This window comes from Vulpes vulpes, chromosome 14 (assembly GCF_048418805.1).
Source record: "Vulpes vulpes isolate BD-2025 chromosome 14, VulVul3, whole genome shotgun sequence".
NCBI classification, from domain to species: Eukaryota; Metazoa; Chordata; class Mammalia; order Carnivora; family Canidae; genus Vulpes; species Vulpes vulpes.
The window spans coordinates 76,840,325-76,860,000 of record NC_132793.1 but is presented as its reverse complement, the minus strand read 5'-3'; the positions used below and the strand labels follow the sequence as shown (position 1 = coordinate 76,860,000).

Genomic DNA, 19,676 nt, shown 5'->3' with positions numbered 1-19,676 from the left:
AGAATCAATGATAAACATCTAACTAGAGTAGAAAAAGAAGAACCTTATAAACTAAGGCAGTTAGGCACTTCAAGTAGAATATAAAGCCTCAACAACCTGATAATGCCTAAATGAGTTTTACCTTATTTACAGTACAGAACAGTGATAAATCTGAATACTTAAAAAAAGGTTAAATGATGCTGCTAGGCTCTGCTTAAAAACAAAATTTTAATGGAAATTCAAACAAGAAAAACGAAGACTCGTGGAGCTGATGACTGTCTAGTCGTGTTCTACTTGGAGAGGTCAGGAGATAGTCTATTGAAATGGCCTAAAAAAGCCTTCCCTTCCTTGGTCAATTAATCACACCCTAGGTTCTGGTTCTTAGGCTCAAAACTTATTTTGTCACCCCACTAAGAATGGAATCATGTTTTAAGGGTAGAATAACGGTGATTAATGAGGCTAATGTATAATGCTAGAATGCCAACTTATTAATACACTGAAATAATTTTTGGTACTTTTTAAAAAGTAAAACTTGATAGCTTGGATATTCAGAGAGTCTGTCCTTAAGGCTGTATTCAGCTGAGATGTTGTAGTGGGTTGTATAGTATCGCCCAAATTTCAGGTCCACTCAGGACCTCAGAATGTGATCTTATTTGGAAACAGGTTCTTTGTAGAGATAATTCATTGAGATGAGGTCATAATGGATTGGAGTGGACCCTAAATCCAATGACTGGGGTCTTTAATAGAGAAGTCACACAAGAAGAAGGCAGAAGCAGAGACTGGAGTTAAACTGCCATAAGCCAAGAACACTAAAGATAGTTGGCAACCACCAAAGGCTAGAAAAGGCAAGAAAAGATTCTATCCTAGAGCCTTTGAAGCGAGGATCATGGCCCTACTGACACCCTGATTGCAGACTTCCAGCGTCCAGAAATCTGAGAGAATAAATTTAATTGTATTAAGTCACCCAGTTTGTGGTAATTTTGTTATAGCAGCTCTAGAAAACTAATACATATGTTAATGCAAGCTAACTTGTTCCTCCTTACAGAAATACTTGTGGAACATCAATGTTTTAAAAGACTTGAGTTCAAACAAGGTGCTATTACTAAGAGAGTACAAGAACAGAAAGCTTCCAGTTTCAAATCTTAGAATCTTTACTTTTTACCATATCCTTTTCCTTTCCTTCCTTCCACCCACCCTCCGACCCATCCATCCATCCAGCATGTCCACTTTTGTTATAGCACATGCTTGCAATGTACCGAGCAGTGAACAATGAATAAAATAACTACTATCCCTTCCCTCATGGTGATCTCAATCTAGTCACACTCAATAGATTGTAGAAGTCCTTCCACGGCATGCATACAGCCCTACACCAAGTATTTTTTAATGACTATATAGTTTCATTAATTGCATGCAAAATACCTTAAGTAACACCTTATCAATGAATATTTATAGTGTTTCCAATTCTTTAATATTATTATAAACAGTGAGATGACATCATTGTCCATACATCTATACCATTCTCTGCTTATCTTCTCTAGATGAAAATCTTAGCATGGTGTTTCTAAGTCAAATGGTATGTACATTTGTAAAACTCACCTCTACTGAGATAGTAACAATTGATATTTCCCAACAGTGAGAGCCCATTTCTCTCAACAACATTTGGTACTGGTATTTTCATTTATGCCAATATTATAGGTGACCGATAATATTATTGCTGTGCTTACTTGCATTTCTGGGATTATTAGTGAGATATAATCATGGGTAGAGTCTAGAACCAGGTTAAATGCTGGTTCCACTAGTTCAAAATTACCTAAACTCTTGGTGCCTGTTTCAACTGTAAAGCAAATATAATAGTAGTATCTGCCAATAATAGTAGCTAGGAAACGGGTTGATACCTGTAAACTGCTTACAAACCATATGTAGTTTATAGTGTTACTATTAACATTTCATATGTTATCCAAACCTATTACTTTATGTGCAAATTTCCTGTTTATATTCACAACTATTTTTATACTGGTGTCTTCCTCTCTTTATCAATTGATAGTTCTTTGTATATTCTAGATCTTCATCCTTTATCTGTCAGTTGGTAAGTACTTTCCTAATGTGTCATCTGTCTATCTTGTTTTTCTTCCTTCTTCCTTCATTTTTGCTCTATTTCCCTAGGAAATTTTTATTTTATAATGTTTATATAGTTAAATCTCTCAATCTTATCTTTATGGCTTCTGGGTTTTATGTGGATAAGAAAGCAGTTTCTGGGGTGCCTGGGTGGCTCAGTCAGTTGAGCAATCTGCCTTTGGCTCAGGTTATGATCCCAGGGTCCTGGAATCAAGCCCCCATCAGGCTCCCTGCTGCTCAGTGGGGAGCCCACTTCTCCTTCTCCCTTTGTCCCCAATCATGCTCTCTCTGTCAAATAAATAAATAAAATCTTAAAAAAAAAGAAAGCAGTTTCCACAAAAAATAGTATTTTAACTTAATGATAAAGTAAAAGACAGTTAACAATTTTGGTTTTGTTTCTTAGGAAGAGGTTTTGGTTTGATGATATCTTACATACATAAAAAGAATTATAACATGAAAAGACAGACTCTGAATCGAGGTACTCAATGTTTACTCAGATTGGTAAATGACAAACTAGAAGCAAAATTTTTTAGTGCATTTAATCTGCTCCATTTTCCCCTCAAGGGAATTAATTTTACAAATGAAATTTCACTGTGTTTATCTACCTAGGCATGTCTCATCACTTTTCAGTTCTTTAATTACAATCTAAAATTTGCATCCTTTGTGGATTTTCTTACATGTCTTCTTCCAGGTAATTAATATGATTTAAAATGAAAGCATATTTAACATAACACCTCTGGTACCATTCAGAGCACTAACCCCCATTCTATATGGTGCCATCATTACCCTTGATATCATTCAACTGCTAGTTTTTAGTTCATATTTACAACTAACTTGAATTTAAATTTCCTAAAATATTATTCATTTTAGTGAAATTAGATATTAGCTTCCCTCCAATGAGTATTAATTCTATAATTCTATCCTATTAAAAAGTAAACACAATGCCATTTGTGAAATGTATGGTCTTATTCTAAATGACTAATGGATTTGTTTGGGTTTTTTGCTTAAGTTTTGAACCAAATCCTGGAGCTAGAAGATACTATTTAATAATCTGAGGAAAGAATAATGGTATATCAATAAATGGAGGTTCCTCATGACCTAGGTTAGATTATGAAGATATAAAATATCTGACATTCTCCCTCTTTGACTTTTATTTTGCTACATGTTTCCTTCATTTTTAAATCAATAAAGAGTAAACTGCCAAAAAACACCAAAAAGTAAACACACTAAGAGTGTTCAAGTTTATTTGGCTTAATTTGTCCTTCACATTCCTATATGTTTATTGTTCAATCTTCAATTATTTTGTACATACCTTACATGCATTCTAAGTGGTGTCATTAGCTGGTGGCAAACAAGCAAAGGCCAATTTTAATATGCTTTATTTATAGATTTACATTAAAAGCAGAACAAAATAAAACAGGATTATCTCCACCACAAGAAATTTTTTTTTTTAAGATTTTACTTATTTATTTATGAGACACACACACACACACACACACACACACACACACACACACAGAGAAGCAGACTCCATGCAGGGAGCCTGAGGTGGGACTCAATCCCAGGTCTCCAGGATCATGCCCTGAGCTGAAGGTAGCGCTAAACCGCTGAGCTACCTGGGCTGCCCAATTTTCTAAGCAGAAATTCACTCATTTAAAGTAAACCTTGTACAACCACTACTACATAGCACTTAACTAGACACAGTCCATCAGAGGTCCACAGACCATGGTTTTAAGTTCTAATCTAGCTGGGGAAAAAAAACAAAAAACAAAACAAAAAAAAACTATGAAACACTAGGAAACTACTGTTCTCTACACCTCCACAATGTAGCTTTCAAACTGTCACCAGAATTCCCTTGCTTTACTCAAATACTCCAACAGAAATAATATCTATAGAATTCCAAATTTCTCAGAAGAATATTAAAGACCCTCAGAGTATATTTTCATTATATACTTCATGCTTTCTACCCTTCAATCATAATATCCATGCTACGTCCCAAATATGCCCTATTCATTTTCAAAATGAGCTTTGGACATTTTTATCTTACTTCTTTTGCTAAGAGGAAATAACTCCTCACCTCCTATCCCTACCTCCTCCCCCCACCTCATCCCTACTACTCACTCAAGATATGCCTCAAATGTCATCTCCTCCAGGAAGCTTTTTTGTCAACTCACCTAGCAAAATTTTAATTCTCTTAAAGTGATTTCTTCTCCAAATAACTTTGACCAAATAGCTGTATCTTGATCACATATACCTATATAATGCTTTATAGTGAGCTGTTTGCATAAATAATATCTCAATTAACAGTCATTCTGTGTATTCACATTAAAAATCATATAGAGGATGGATATGCAAGATCTAACACTTAGTGACAATGGAATTTAGTTGTGCCTGTTTAAACTAGAGGCATACGTGTATATGGCTTCTGGAACTTAGAAAGGACTTGTGGAAACATGAGAATAACATCCCAAAAAAAGGTTTCTAAAGGAAGATAGATCTTATAACTGAATCATTTCTGGTTTGTTTAAACCAACAGATATAGCCACTTCTGAGGCTTTCTACACAAATACAAAAGGCTCGTATGACCAGGTAACCAGGGTTCCAGTTCTAATTCTTGACTTTGTTAATGCGACCCTGAGTAAAGAGCTTAATTTTTCCAGGTCTAAGGTTCAACATCTGTAAAATGAGGAGGTTGGATCAGAAGATTCCAAGGGTGCATCACAACTCAACAAAATGGAGAGGAAGAAACACATCCTAAATTCATTTTATTAATAGAAAAAATTAAACTATCAGCATAAACTGACAATCTTTTTCTATTTATTTACAAAGCTAATAAATATCCTGAAACTGGCCCTAAAATGCTTAGTTGGATTTTTCAGGTCAATAAATCTAGCACTTTAACTATCAATTTCCCTTCATTTTACTGAGATATCTTTCATCTTTAGTCTCAGAAGTTGCTGTAAAATTTCTTGTTTCTTTGCAATTCATGACATAACTCATCCCAGTCTGGTGTTTCATCAATTTAACAGTTCTAATTGCCTTATTATCTGCTCTGATGCAGTAGTAAAGCCTCAACATTTCATTTACCTTACCAACAAGAAAACCCCATATATCTGAGCCTTAAGGATATTACCTCTACCTCTTGGATGAGCAGAGGCATGAAGAACTTAAGCTCACTGGAAAGCCAATATAATCTATCACTATTTAACTGTTTGTCAATGTTTATGCCTGTCTCAACTCACATTTAATGGTGCTTTTTATTGTTATTTTCCACTATAAAATTTTGAAGACACCTAAATGTCACTAATCCCCTTCCAAGTTTAGCACGTATATTACAATGTTACTTACTTGGAGAAACAGAGATATGGTGCAAATGCATAGGCTTTGGAGTTAGGCAGACTAACTTGCATTAAGTTCAAATCTTAGTTTTGACCTTTTCTATATATATGGTCTTAAGTGAGTCACCTGCCTTTGAGCCTCAGTTTCCTCATATAAAACAGATCAACTGCTCTAAAATATGATAGTTAATATAAAATAAGCCCAGTTCTTGGTCCAATGCTGCATCATGCAGGTATTGAGTAATTGTTAGTCATGTCCTTCCCATACCAAGGGCTCCTGCTTGGCTGAGATTCTGCTTGTTGAAGTGGCTAGTTTGAATATAGATTCTAGCCACTACCTACTTCTATAGGAGCATTCCCAAATGCTTGGCTGTAATCCATTAGTCAGGGTTGCACTCCAAGACTCCCAAAATCAATTCAGTGGATTGTGATCATCATTGTTTCAATGAAAGAAAATAGAACGGAATTGGAAATAAGAATGCATCGTTTAGTGGCAAAAATTGGAATATTTCATTAAATCTTTGTTTCAGTCATGTGTGTATATGTATACTGTCATGATGTAAGATCTCTCTCTCTCTGTGTGACTATCATAAATAAAGAAAGAAAAAAAATATTAAAAAAAATAAACTACTAGTCAAGTCCATCTCTTTTTTTTCTACTTTTGAAACATAGTAGCAACTAAAAGGTTCCCTGGGGGCCAAAAACAAAACAAAACAAAACAAAACAAAAAAAAGAACCAAACACATAATAAAGAAATTTACAACCAGAAACCCAGTTCCCAAATGAGAATGCCACATTTAAAATCTAAAACGTATTCCATAACCACAACTCTTTCGGGAAAATACACTAATCTTTTGGGGAAAATATTTGTCTTTTAAAGCAGACACAAATTAAATGGGAGTTGGAGGAGGGATGTTAGGGAAAGCTTTCCCCAGAAAGTGATGTCAAGTTAGGATCTGATGATTAAGAACTAGCAGAGCAAAGAAGAAAAGAGTATATGCAGGAGTAGCAAGCAGGGATGTAGCATTTTAGGTACTAAAAAAGAGCACAAAAGATTCTAAAGTGGGATAGAATATGGTACGTTGTTTGAGGATTAAGTAAAGTTGGTTCATGAATGTGTAGGAGACTAGTAAGAGACAAAACTAACCAAGAGAGGAGAGGGAGCAGCATAAAATCTTGTAAGATCATACTAAAGAGTCTGGATTATTCCTAAATGTATTAGATAGTCCTATCTGGTGAGTGACATAATCACATTTTAGTTAAAAAAAGATCACTATGACTGCAATATGGAGAATGTAACAGTAAGAGGATGACTAGGGCTAGGCAAACAAGGATAGTGAGGTAGTGATTCCAGAGAAAGACAGTGGTAGCCTACTCCAGAGTGGTAACAGGGGGAAGTGAGATATAAACTTGAAACTTATTTTAACTGTAGTGCATGATGGATGTGGGAAGACAAAGGAGAGGCAGAAGCCAAAGGTAACTGGGCCGATGGTGGTATGGTAGTACCACTACCTGACATAAGGAACTCTAGAGGAAGAGTGTGGGAGAGGAAAAACATAAAACTACAGCAGTAGTCCCTTATCCATGCGGGATAAGTGGCAAGACCCTTACTAGATGCCTGAAACTGTGGATAGTACAGAACCCTATATCCACTAGTTTTTTCCTAAACATATATACCTATGATAAAATTCAATTTATGAAATAGGAATAAGAGATCAATAACAATAATAAAATAGAACAAAATATTGTAATAAAAGTTACGTGAATGTAGTCTCTCTCAAAATATCTAATTGGACTGTACTCACTTCTTGTGATGGCAGGAGATGATGAAATGCTTACGTGATGAGATGAAGTGAGGTGAATGATGCAGGCATTGTGACGTATCATTAGACTACAGTGACCTGAGACTGTGAAAAGCGAGAAAACAGATTGGCAAGGGGTACGGGTGGAACTACTGTAATACCTTTTAGATCATGTTATATTTAAGATGTTTCTGTGACATTAAAGTAGAAATGTCAAGAGGTAACCAGACCTGGAGTTCAAGAGAAATGTCTGGGCTAAGGATACACATGTGGGAGTCATAAACAACTGAGGTCACAGGAGTGGGTGAGACTGGTCATTGAAGTGCTCACAGAGGGCAGCCCTGGTGGTGCAGCGGTTTAGCGCCGCCTGCAGCCCAGGGCGTGATCCTGGAGACCCTGGATCGAGCCCCACGTCAGGCTCTCTGTGTGGAGCCTGCTTCTCCCTCTGCCTGTATCTCTGCCTCTCTCTCTCTGTGTCTCTATGAATAAATAAATAAAATCTTAAAAAAAAAAAAATGAAGTCTTCACAGAGTGAAAGGGGAAAAGAGACCAGATAGACCCCAGAGAACACTTAAGAGAGGGCAAGCTGCATTAATGCAACAACTACATCTTTTCTTTTTAATTGAGGTATAACTGACATACTAGTTTCAGGTGTAAATATAACTATTGCAAAATATTACAAAATGATCACCACAATAAGTCTAGTTAATAACATCCACCACTTGGGATGCCTGGGTGGCTCAGCGGTTGAGCATCTGCCTGTGGCTCAGGGCACGATCTTGGTGTCTGGGATTGAGTCTTGTGTCAGGCTCCCTCAGGGGAGCCTGCTTCTGCCTCTGCCTGTGTCTCTGCCCCTCTCTATGTCTCTCATGAATAAATAAATAAAATCTTAAAAAAAAAATCACTATATGTAAGTTACAACATTTTATTTCTTGTGATGAGACTTTTTATACTAGTTTTAGTCGTCATTATATCTCTATCACTCAGGCAATATCTGTCATATATTAGTGGCTCAATAATCTGTTGCATAAATAACAAAAGAAGGAGAAACCAAAAGTAGGACTAAGGAGGGGATAAGAGGTAGAAGGAAAACCAGATCACTGTAGCAAAAAAAGAATAGGAGGGCAGCCGGGGTGGCTCAGTAGTTTAGAGCCCCCAGGGCGTGATCCTGGAGACCCTGGATCAAGTCCCACATCGGGCTCCCTGCATGGAGCCTGCTTCTACCTCTGCCTGTGTCTGTGCCCCTCTCTCTGGGTCTCTCATGAGTAAATAAACAAAATCTTAAAAAAACAAAAGAATAGAATTATAAATCTTTTAAGAAGGAAGGAGAGGGTAATTCTGTCAACTGCTGCTAGTAAATCAAGATAAAGACTATTAAGATACTATGGGTGGGGATCCCTGGGTGGCACAGCGGTTTGGCGCCTGCCTTTGGCCCAGGGCGCAATCCTGGAGACCCGGGATCGAATCCCACGTCAGGCTCCCGGTGCATGGAGCCTGCTTCTCCCTCTGCCTGTGTCTCTGCCTCTCTCTCTCTCTCTCTCTCTGTGTGACTATCATAAATAAATAAAAATTAAAAAAAAAAAAAAGATACTATGGGTGACTTTTGTTTCACTTCTCTTGGTAAGGAAAGATTACAATAGGTTAAGAATTGACTGGGAGGTGGGATCATGGAGGCTCTGAGTACAGACATGGCTTTTGACAAGTCTGGATCCTAGGGAGGGAAAAGAGAAAAAGCTTTATGCTTTTGATTAAGATGTTAGTGAGTTCAGGGGCACCTGGGAGGCTCAGTAGGTTAAGCTTCAACCTCTTGATTTCGGCTCCTCTTGATCTCATGGGTTGTAAGATCAAGCCCTGTCTCTCATTTGTGCTCAGCAGGGAGTGTGTTAGAAGATTCTTTCCCTCTGCCCCTCGCCCACCACAGGCTCTCTTACGAGCTCCATTTTTTTAAGATTTTTTTATTCATGAGAGAGAGAGAGAGAGAAAGAGAGAGAGAGGCAGGCAGAGACACAGGCAGAGGGAGAAGCAGGTTCCATGCAGGGAGCCTGATGTGGGACTCGATCCCGGGTCTCCAGGATCAGGCAGGCCCTGGGCTGAAGGCGGCGCTAAACCGCTGAGCCACCCGGGTTGCCCACGAGCTCCCTCTACCTCTCATACATTAATAAATCTTTAAGATGCTGGTAATTGCAGCATGCTTGAATACCGGTAGAGATCAAAGGCACAGAGAAGAGAAAAAACAAACAGAGCAAGGAGATGGGATTGAGAGCACAGGTAGAATGCTGACTTTAGGTAAGAGAGGTTCAGATCTCTGATTTTAAGAGGAAGAATAAGGGAAGTGAGGGTGCGTACTGCAGGGAAGTCTATAGGTTTGATGATATGCAGGACATATACAAAGAGCACGGGATTCATCCATTAGCCAGGGAAAACTTCATAAAGAATACTCAAGAAGAGACATAAAAGTTAAGGACTAGTCAGTATTATTCAGAGCAGTATGTTGGGGAATATTCTAGTCAGAGGTAGCTGCACATTCAGAGAAGATCTGAAGAGAGACTTTATATTCAAACGTTGTTTACCAACAACTTTTATGTTTACCAAGCCCCAAAATAGAGAAGGAAATTGGCTTGAGCCTAGATTTGGCCCTTGGCTCAATTTCACCTACCCTTCAAGTTGCTGCTGATACAGTTCAGGGAATACTTTTTATCCTGAGAGGTCACTCTAATTATCCCACTCAGAACACTCTAAACAATTAAGTATTCAAATATTTGAAGAATTGTGAGCACGGATTCATCACCAGTCACTTTGCTATGAACCAAAGGCTTCTTGAAAATTACTAAATTCAAGGCACCTTCCTGGATTCTGGAGACTACAAAGAGATTATGTTTTGGCACTCTCAAGGAGTTTAGTCCTTTAATGGGTAGTATAATTAAAAAGTTACCTGAGGCCCATAGCCCAAAGCAAGTAAGATTTACTCCTTTTTTTCCATCCCTTACTTCTCTTTTCTAGTATCTTATGTATCTACCTGCAACACTTCTTTCACTCATCCCTATCCTTCTCCCTACCTTACCGGCCATCAAACAAAAGTGTAGAAAATTCTTTTTTTTCTTTTTAAAGTGTAGAAAATTCCTAACACTTATTCTTACTGAACACTGTTTCATATTTTTAAGATCTCTAATTAAAAATTAGGTAAGTTCAACATTTTACATTCTAAAGAAAAGAAAAAAATCTAAGTTATTTTTGTAAAAGGACCTCAATGATTTTTCTTTATATGCCAATGGTCTCCAAGAGAATACTGAAGACATTTGGAGACTTAACATTTGAGGACTTAACTCAGTAAATACCCCAAAACGTTCAAATAATATAATTTTAATATTGTTTAAATACAATTCTGAAGGTTATGAGCTGTGAAGATAGTGTTCAAGAGTAAGTCAGTCACCAGTATGGTCAATGAGTCTGACAACTATCCAGCATCCAATCTCAATGTCACTATTCTATTCCTTATATTGTCCTTGTGAGTAATGGAACACCAGTAAATGAATTAAAACACACCAAACCAAATTTGTTTCTTTGAGGAAAAAGAACAAGAAATGAAAGTCAAATACTAGTGGTAGTGGCAATAAGAAGTAAAGGAATATAAGAAAATTACTGTTTGCAAATTTGGGCATTTGAGAAAATCTCAGAACATATCCCTCAACAAAACATTTACTGTCTATAATATTTTCTCCAATTCCATGTCATCATCTATCAACATGATGATCAATAGCCAGAATACTCTTAGTTGGGCTATTAGGAATTCTTAAAGATTTGATAATGAACTACGAACTATGATATTTTATATCATTAGACTCAAAACACTGACTGACTAGGAGAAAGAAATGTCAGAGTCAAAAGTACTGCCTTACTAAAAGATAGCATATAATGGTTAGAAGTATACACAAACAGATCTAAACTCTAGATTGCAGAATTCATTCTGCTGCTTCATACCTGTGTGTCCTTTTGAAAGTCACTCAATTTGTTAGCCAGAAAACATTAACATGGTATTGAATTTGTAAGGATTTTATCAGTGCAAATACCCATGAGAGAGAAAAATGAGAAGGGAGCTGGAGGAGGCTAGAAGAGTCATCAGACCAAGATACAAGCCTGACCCTGAGTGCAGGAAAGACCAAGGAAAGTTTAAGAGGTAGCCTCCTAGACTGCCATGTGTTTTTAAGAAGGTCTGGCAAGGCCACTAGGGAATCCTCAGGCCAAAGTCATTAGGGAAATCCCATATCATCCAAGAAAAGGTCTGTATACCATTGGCTGTCATCAGCTCATGGGAAGCACGGCACTGGGAAAAATGTAGTGTGAGATTTCACAGTCCAGTAGCTGGACTCATACTTAATTACACTCTCTCTCTATGAGGTCTTCAAGTTCCATGCTCATGGCCACCACAAGTTCTTCACATACAAAAATGTGTCTGTGTGTGCGCGCCCACGTGCACATGCACGTGATACTGGCATCTAATGGATAGAGACTAAGGATGCCACTAAAAACCCTCCAATGTAAAGGAGCTTTCCCCAGCACCCAGCCAAGAAGCTATTAAGCCCAAAATATCAAAAGTGCCAAGACTGAAAAAACCCTAACTTGCAAGCAGTTTGTCATAACTTTGTCTAGGCTCAGTAAATATTGTCTTTAATTACATGATTTTTGTCTTTCCTTAGTACCACAAGCTCCTAGAACACAGAACATGTTACTCATCCATCTACACCCATTAACCTAGTCAGTCTTAGCCCTTTTATAAATTTGTCAAAGTATAAAAAGGTCAGTGCATTGGGATCACCCAACAGGTGCTCCTATCCTGGGTCTACCTACTTCCTAGCTGTTTACTTGGGGGCAAAATACTTAAACTCAATTTCACCTGGAAAAAAAAAAAACACCTCAATTTCATCTATAAAATGAGGCTCACAGCAACTACACATAAGAACTATGAAGCTCAAATGAAACACACACATCAGATGTGAGAGTGATCTGGCTGCGACATTTGTCACCCCACTGATCACCAGGGTTGATTCAGCTGATCTGGCTGTCTGGGTGGGTGTCCCCTTCCTCCCTCACCACTCCATGTGCATCCCTCCCAAAGCTGCACACTTGGTCAAAAAAGACGACAATCCCCAGGAGAGGAGGACCATTCTTCAGTCAAGGATATATGAGAAGCTGCGCTCCCCTGATAAAACCTCCAAACAAGCTCTCAAATGACACACACATGAAGTGTTTAGCTAATGTATGGCACACAGCACAAGCTAAAAAAGCATCAACTAACATTGCTATTTCCACACCTTTTTATGTTGCCAAAATAAGCAAAAGGAAGCTAAAGGTGGGGACAGGAGGTAATGAAAAGAAATTTTAGAAGCAGAAAACACTAGTATTCAGCAAGCCAATTATAAAATGATATGACTGCCTTTCCCTTTTCAGCATTTTTCTCATCTCTTACTGATTTCAAAGCAGTACTTGCGTTATATTTATTTGAAATTCAGAACAATGCTGTAATATTAGGAATCCAAAATACCTTCTTTACTACTAAAATCAACATAACTCTGGTACAAACTTAGTTTATCTAAGTGTAATACCACTGAATTCTAAATGAAGTATCACTAACTTCACAATTTTACCTCAAATAAGGAAGGAAGACACTACTCTGAATTTTCACAATGAGTATATATACTTGAACATCTGATGTTAAGGATGTTAGGTTAGGATAGCACATGTTATGTGTTACACAGCACTTCCAACTAAGAATTGCTGATAGTATAGGGGGTTGCTTTTGGCAAAAATATAGTAACAAAGTTCTGGGGAACAATGGCCAATATTTGGCATAGTACCTTACAACAGCAAATGTTCAATGATGTTGAGATAAATCAAATAAAGGAATCCTCAGGCATAGGAAAATTTATCATAGTTCAGATTCACAGTAGTTACTAATAGTTAATAGGGTGGTACCAGTTAGCATCTCATATCTTATCTCACCAAAATTGTTCAACTCTGCTTACTGGAAAATGTTTTTCCCATGAGAAAACAGACAAGGATTTTCTTTCTTTCTTTCTTTTTTTTTTCAGACAAGGATTTTCAAGTGCTGTAGTGCCCATTTAAAACTAAAAGGAAGACGAACTTCTGTATGCTTGCTGCTGGGAAGAGAACTGATTGTTGATCTCTCCAAATCTATTGATACCGTTGCTCCAACAGTAGTAAAACTGCATATGAAGAATGAACAGTTTTTATCTAATTGGTTCTCAGTAGGGAATTTCAGCCTTTAGAATCATCTTAAACTTGCCATTCAAGATCTGTTCACTGTTTCTACTATTTCTGATTTACGAAAACAAAACTCCAGCTAAGTGAGACATTAAATTGGAGAATTTGATATTAAAATAATATGGAAAAGGGGATTTATCTTATTTTAATTAATTTTTTTAGAGGAGAGAGTGGTGGGGATTGAGGGAGAAGGAAAGAAAGAATCTTAAAGCAGGTTCCACGCCTACCACAGAGCTCGATATGGGGCTCGATCTCAAAACCCTGAGATCATGACCTGAGCTGAAATGAAGAGTCAGGCACTTAACCTACTGAGCCACCCAGGCGTCCCTATCTTAACTTCATAGAAAACATCTATTCCAGGATACAGAAGATCGACTGGTATAACTTGATCTTAATCAAAAGACTAATGCTAGCCCAAAAAGCTATGCCTCAATATTCCCTTCAAGAATAAACTCAATTCTTAGACCTAAACCTGCTCTTCAGATATTAACTTGGTAGTCATGATACAAGTTCATAAACTTTATAAGGCATTCTCAATTAAGCATTTTACTCCATTTTTCCCCCTTGGTTTCGAATAGGCATGAGAAATAACAGAAATGCACTCTATATATTTGCATTCATTTTTGTGATCACAAAAAATGTACCGTCTGGACAAATTAAATACTCTGCTTCTGTTTTTACTTTAAAGAATTATCAAAAAAATAAAATAAAATAAAGAATTATCAAAGTCCCAATTTTTTTGTAAATTAACTTATCCAAATCACCTACATCACATGATTTAATCCAGTCAATATATTCAACATTTACTTCTGTTACGTAATCAATTAATTTAAGACAAAATTGTTCTACAACCACATCAAATCTCTACTAGCTTTGTAGTTGAGATTACTATGAAACACAAGACATAGAACATCCAAAAACTATTAATCTCTAAAAAACTGCTGATGCAATCTCTAAAAAAGCAATGCAACCAAAAAACTAAATTACTATTCTAATTAGTAAGAAGTCAATATCAAAGTTTATTTACATTTTAAAGTAAATCACACTTTTAAAGTCCTTCCTTCTCATTTTTACATACATATAGCTCAAGGCTACATCTTTAAGAATTACATGTATTTATGGAAAATAACTAATTATATTTATATTTTCATTGACATACTACTGGAAATTTTTTGAAAAAATTCTGGCCTTAATACATAAATTAAAAAAAATTTTTTTAAAGACCAAAGCTAATAATGATCGTTTTCCCATACTTAACATTCTCTGTCAGTGAGAAACATTAGTATTTATTCTTCCTGTATAACTTCTACAAAAAATAGAGCAATCAAAATGTAAAGTTATTTCTTAATTATATTAAGAAATCAGAGACTATGCAAAATCTAAAGTTTCAGAGCAGTTAGCTTTTCTTAAAAGTATTCTGGAAAATGCACTGACTTACAAGAATCAAATACACCAAGTGGCTCTAACAGTTCACTAATGTATCAAAAGCTTAGAAAACGAATAAAAGTGTTAGTCTTTCTTTAAAAGGCTAATGTCTATTAACAGCTTAAAACATGGCACAGTAGGGGGTTAATATGCTGTTGTCTGAATCACTTTCATCAGTTTAAGTATCTATTAGTCCTTATTAGCAAGGTGTTATTGGTCTTTTAAAGTTTTTTTCTGCTTCTTCTTAGTCTATCTGGCCAGAAAGATTCTTTGGCAATAGTGTTTGAAACAAAGTTTCTATTTGTATTTTTCTTTAGATTTTAGGTTTTCCAATTTTACATGTGTATTTGAAAAATGTTTTTTCCTTTTAGGACTCTGTTCAATATTTAAATTGTTCAGCACATCTATATACCTAATCTTTTCTACCTTATCATTTTCAACAATATAAATGTAATCTCCAAAATTTCTCCAGTGGGGAGAAATCAAGATTAATCTTCTCAGAAACCAAAGCAATTCACGTGCTTTCCTAGTAAGATTACTAATGTAGAACAGGATACAAAATGGATGTTTACAAAGTAAAGCTGGCCTGGTTATTAAACTAACTTAGGTCTAGTATAACCAATAGATTAGATATGTTCTTTAGATATCATAAATCTATTGTTTAAAAACTGAAATTCTAAAAATTTCAATTTCATTAAATTCAAAATTTCAATAAAACAAAAATATCTTATGGTTAAAGTTTACTGAACTTATTTTCCTTTTTTTTTTTTTTTTTTAAGATTTTATTTACTTATTCATGAGACACACACACAGAGAGAGGCAGAGACACAGGCAGAGGGAGAAGCAAGCTCCATGCAGAGAACCTGACGTGGTACTCGATCCTGGGTCCCCAGGATCACGCCCTGGGCTGAAGGCGGCGCTAAACCCTTGAGCCACCTGGGCTGCCCTGAACTGACTTTCAAGGACCAAACTTTGAATAAAATTAAACTTAATTTTTTTTTTTTAGAGCTTAGAAAAGTCATTCCGATTAGAGCATAATGTAGCAATTTTAGAAAGTTTTCCAGCTCTGGCTCTACCGATAATTAGTTGAGTAATCCTGAACAAACCATCTACCCTTCTTGTCTGTTTGGGCGGGGCGGGGGGGGGGGGGTGACATGGGGAAGAGGAGGAAGGACAAGAGGAAAAGAGAGAGAGAAACAAAAGAGAGAATCTTTAACCTTTACTTTATCAGCTGTGCCCTTTAAGTGTTTCAAAGGAAAAGATTTTCTCCTTTTAGGGCTATATTTAGAAGTGATATGAATTTAAATTGTTTAGCATACCTGCATGCCACATACATTCTTGTCATTTTCAACAATGTGGAAAATACTTTTAAAAAATCTAAACAATATGCATTTCAACTCATACAGTTTTATTCTTCCAGACAAGGGTGTTAAATTGCATGTTAAGAAAATAATGTATTAAATTATTAGTGGAATTATATAACTCTTTAGAGGCTAACTTGCAGTATTTAAAACACAAATATCACTAAGCCAGGGAAGCATAGCAGATATGCCACCCCAAAATGTGCCACTTTGGCATCAATTCAATTTTGAATTGAATTCAAGTGAGAAAAAAGCAGATATAAGAAGTCCTTCCCCTGTTTACCTAAAAGCAGGACATAAATTTGTGTCTCCCCTCCCTTTTCTACCAGAGGACAGAGTTAATCACCAGACACAACTCCAGAAATGGCACAAGAGGAATCTACATAACAAACTTTACTGATTAGCCCTTAACTTCCTTTAGTTAGTTCCCCATAAATATTTACCTTCTTACTTTTTGCTAGAAACTCAAAGTGTTTTTCCTTTGTCTTACCACTACTCTACAAGTTAAGTGTTCTTTTGTTACAATGCTAAGGCCAAGTTCTAACCACCCCATTAAGTTACTCAATACTAAGTATTCCCATGTATTTGAGTGTTAATAAACGTCTATTTGTTTTCTCTTGTTGATCTATCTTTAATCAGTTTAATTTATTTGGGCTCAGCCAGAGTATTTAGGAGGGTAGAGAAAAAAGTTAAGTTTCTACTCCTCTACATCAGCAATCGCTCTTGTAGGAATTTATTCTACAGATATACTTGCACATTTGTAAAACTACATATATAAAAGAAAATTCATTGCACTATCTCCCAAACCAGTAAAATAATGGAAACAATATAGAGGTCCATCATTTTAAACCGTTTTGGGGATTTAAAAAAATACGGTATGTCCATACAGAATACTCTACAGCCATTAAAAGGAATAGAGGCTCCTCTACACGTTCTAATACAGAACTACAAAAAATGCAATGTGCACAACCATGTCTAGAAAGTATACTATTATTTTTGTGGGTTTTTTTAAAAAGATTTTATTTATTTATTTATGAGAGATATAAATAGAGGCAGAGACACAGAGGGAGAAGCAGGCTCCCTGCGGGGAGCCTGATGCAGGACTTGATCCCAGGACTCCAGGATGACGTCCTGTGTGGAAGGCAGACACTCAACCGCTGAGCCATCCAGGTGTACCCATTTTTGTTTTTAAAGACATAAATGTAAAATACTTGAGCATGCACAAAATATCTCTCAAACGATACACATACACACAAAAATGAGTAATGAAGTTCGGTCCAAGAGGGCAAAACTGGGTGGCTAGTTCACAGGGGCAGCAGACTCATGTTTTTCTGCAAATCTTTTTGTATCTTGGGAGTTTGTACCAGATCTTTTGTGAAAATTGTTCAAAAAACTGTTCTAAAGTATCATTAAGTATATTAAAAGGAAATGAAGAATAGGACATTTTTCCGTTCTCGAGAAGCTTAAAATGTCAGAGAGTAAATCATTCATTCATTTTACAATATTTATCAAAATTTTTGTGCCAGGCCTCTGTATTCCTGCTTATGAAACTTGTATCCAGATGGAGATTAATATACAACATTATGGTAGCTAGAGAAAGAAAGTCTAGTTGAAGTAAAGCAGTAATTAGCTGACTTCTGGCAATCTCAATTTTCACATCACTATCTAGAGATCAGCAGAAACAGTCTGAGTTCTCCTAAAATAGATTAGTAGTAGCAAAAGAACAGTGGCAGAAGTACAGAGAAGTTATTAGAAGGAGGAATAGTGAGAGACACGTGAATGACTGATAATATATATGAAAGCAAGAGACTAAAAAAAATTAAAGTAAACATGAGATAAAGTTATCACACAATATAACAAGCATTTTCCAACTAGGGCCTCAGTTATGCTGCAAAGATGTTTATTATGATCAGGGTTCTAGAGATCTCAGTAGATATGTTTTCCATTGTAAAAATGCTATACTTGGTGTTAAGTTTTATAAGTTGTGTCACAAGAGCCCAGTTAACCCTATTAAGTATTCAATGTGTGTGAAATACTTTTGACAGAATACTATGTATACTATGTATAACTAGGCTTCTAAATAAGAAAAAAAAAAAAAAATCAGGGGCACCTGGGTGGCTCAGTGGTTGAGCATCTGTCTTCAGCCCAGGGCATGATCCTGGAGACCCAGATGGAGTCCCACGTCGGGGTCCCTGCATGGAGCCTGCTTCTCCCTCTGCCTGTGTGTCTGCCTCTCTCTCTGTCTCTCATGAATAAAAAAATAAAATCTTCAAATGAGAAAAAAAATCAGAATTTCAACTTGGATACCAAGAATGCCTCCTAATTCCTTACAGTCCTTGCCACAGAAGTGGTGACACTTTTATCTCCCAGGAGGTAGGAGGAGACAGAAGGGCAGACTCTAAGAAAAAGGGTTGTTGGGATTTCAAGGCAAAATAGGTTAATCTGACATTTCTCTTTCTCCTCTTCTCTCTTCCATCTCCCACTAACCAAATAGCTCTGAACTGGACAAAAAGATCTGGGAGGTGAAAAGGAGGGTTGAAGGAAGAGAGTGGAGTATCCTTCCCTATTTCTTATAGAGAGGATAAGACCTCAAATAGGACACTGAAATGGAGGCAAACAGGGGCCAAAGTTGAGCCTAAAGCAGCAAAGAATTTACAAAAAGAAAGACAAAAAAGAGCACGTGAGACAGAAATTAACAAAAAGAGAGAGTCGAGAGCAGAGGCCGAACTCGGGATCTGACATGATGGCCGGCTGACCCGCCAGATTATCAAGGAAACCCAGCATTTGCTGGAGAACCAGTTCCTGGCATTAAAGCAGAACCAGATGAGAGCAATGCTCATTATTTTCATGTGGTCATTGCTGGCCTCCAGAATTCCCCCTTTGAGGGAGGGACTTTTAAACTTGAACTATTCCTTCCAGAAGAATACCCAATGGCAGCCCCTAAAGTACGTTTCATGACCAAAATTTATCATCCTAATGTAGACAAGCTGGGAAGAATATGTTTAGATATTTTTGAAAGATAAGTAGTCCCCAGCACTGCAGATCCACACAGTTCTGCTTTCGATCCAGGCTTTGTTAAGTGCTCCCAATCCAGATGATCCGTTAGCAAATGATGTAGCAGAGCAGTGGAAGACCAAGGAAGCCCAAGCCATAGAAACAGCTAGAGCATGGACTAAGCTTTATGCCATGAATAATATATAAAATCGATCTGATCAAGTGTGCATTACTTCTCCTGTTCTGCCAAGACTTCTTCCTTTTTTGTCTGCATTTAATAGACACAGTCTTAGAAACATTACAGAATAAAAGCCCAGATATCTTCAGTCCTTTGGTGATTAAATGCACATGAGCAAATCTATGTCTTGTCCTGATTCACATGA

General features: G+C 36.8%; 1 protein-coding gene and 1 pseudogene across 3 annotated transcripts in view; one reads left to right on the top strand and one right to left on the bottom strand.

Moving 5' to 3' along the window:
- Positions 1-19,676, bottom strand: part of TBCA (tubulin folding cofactor A) — a 115,928-nt gene that overhangs the window by 43,337 nt on the left and 52,915 nt on the right. The gene's annotated exons all lie outside the window — the stretch shown is intronic.
- Positions 15,499-19,500, top strand: LOC112919592 (ubiquitin-conjugating enzyme E2 N-like; annotated as a pseudogene).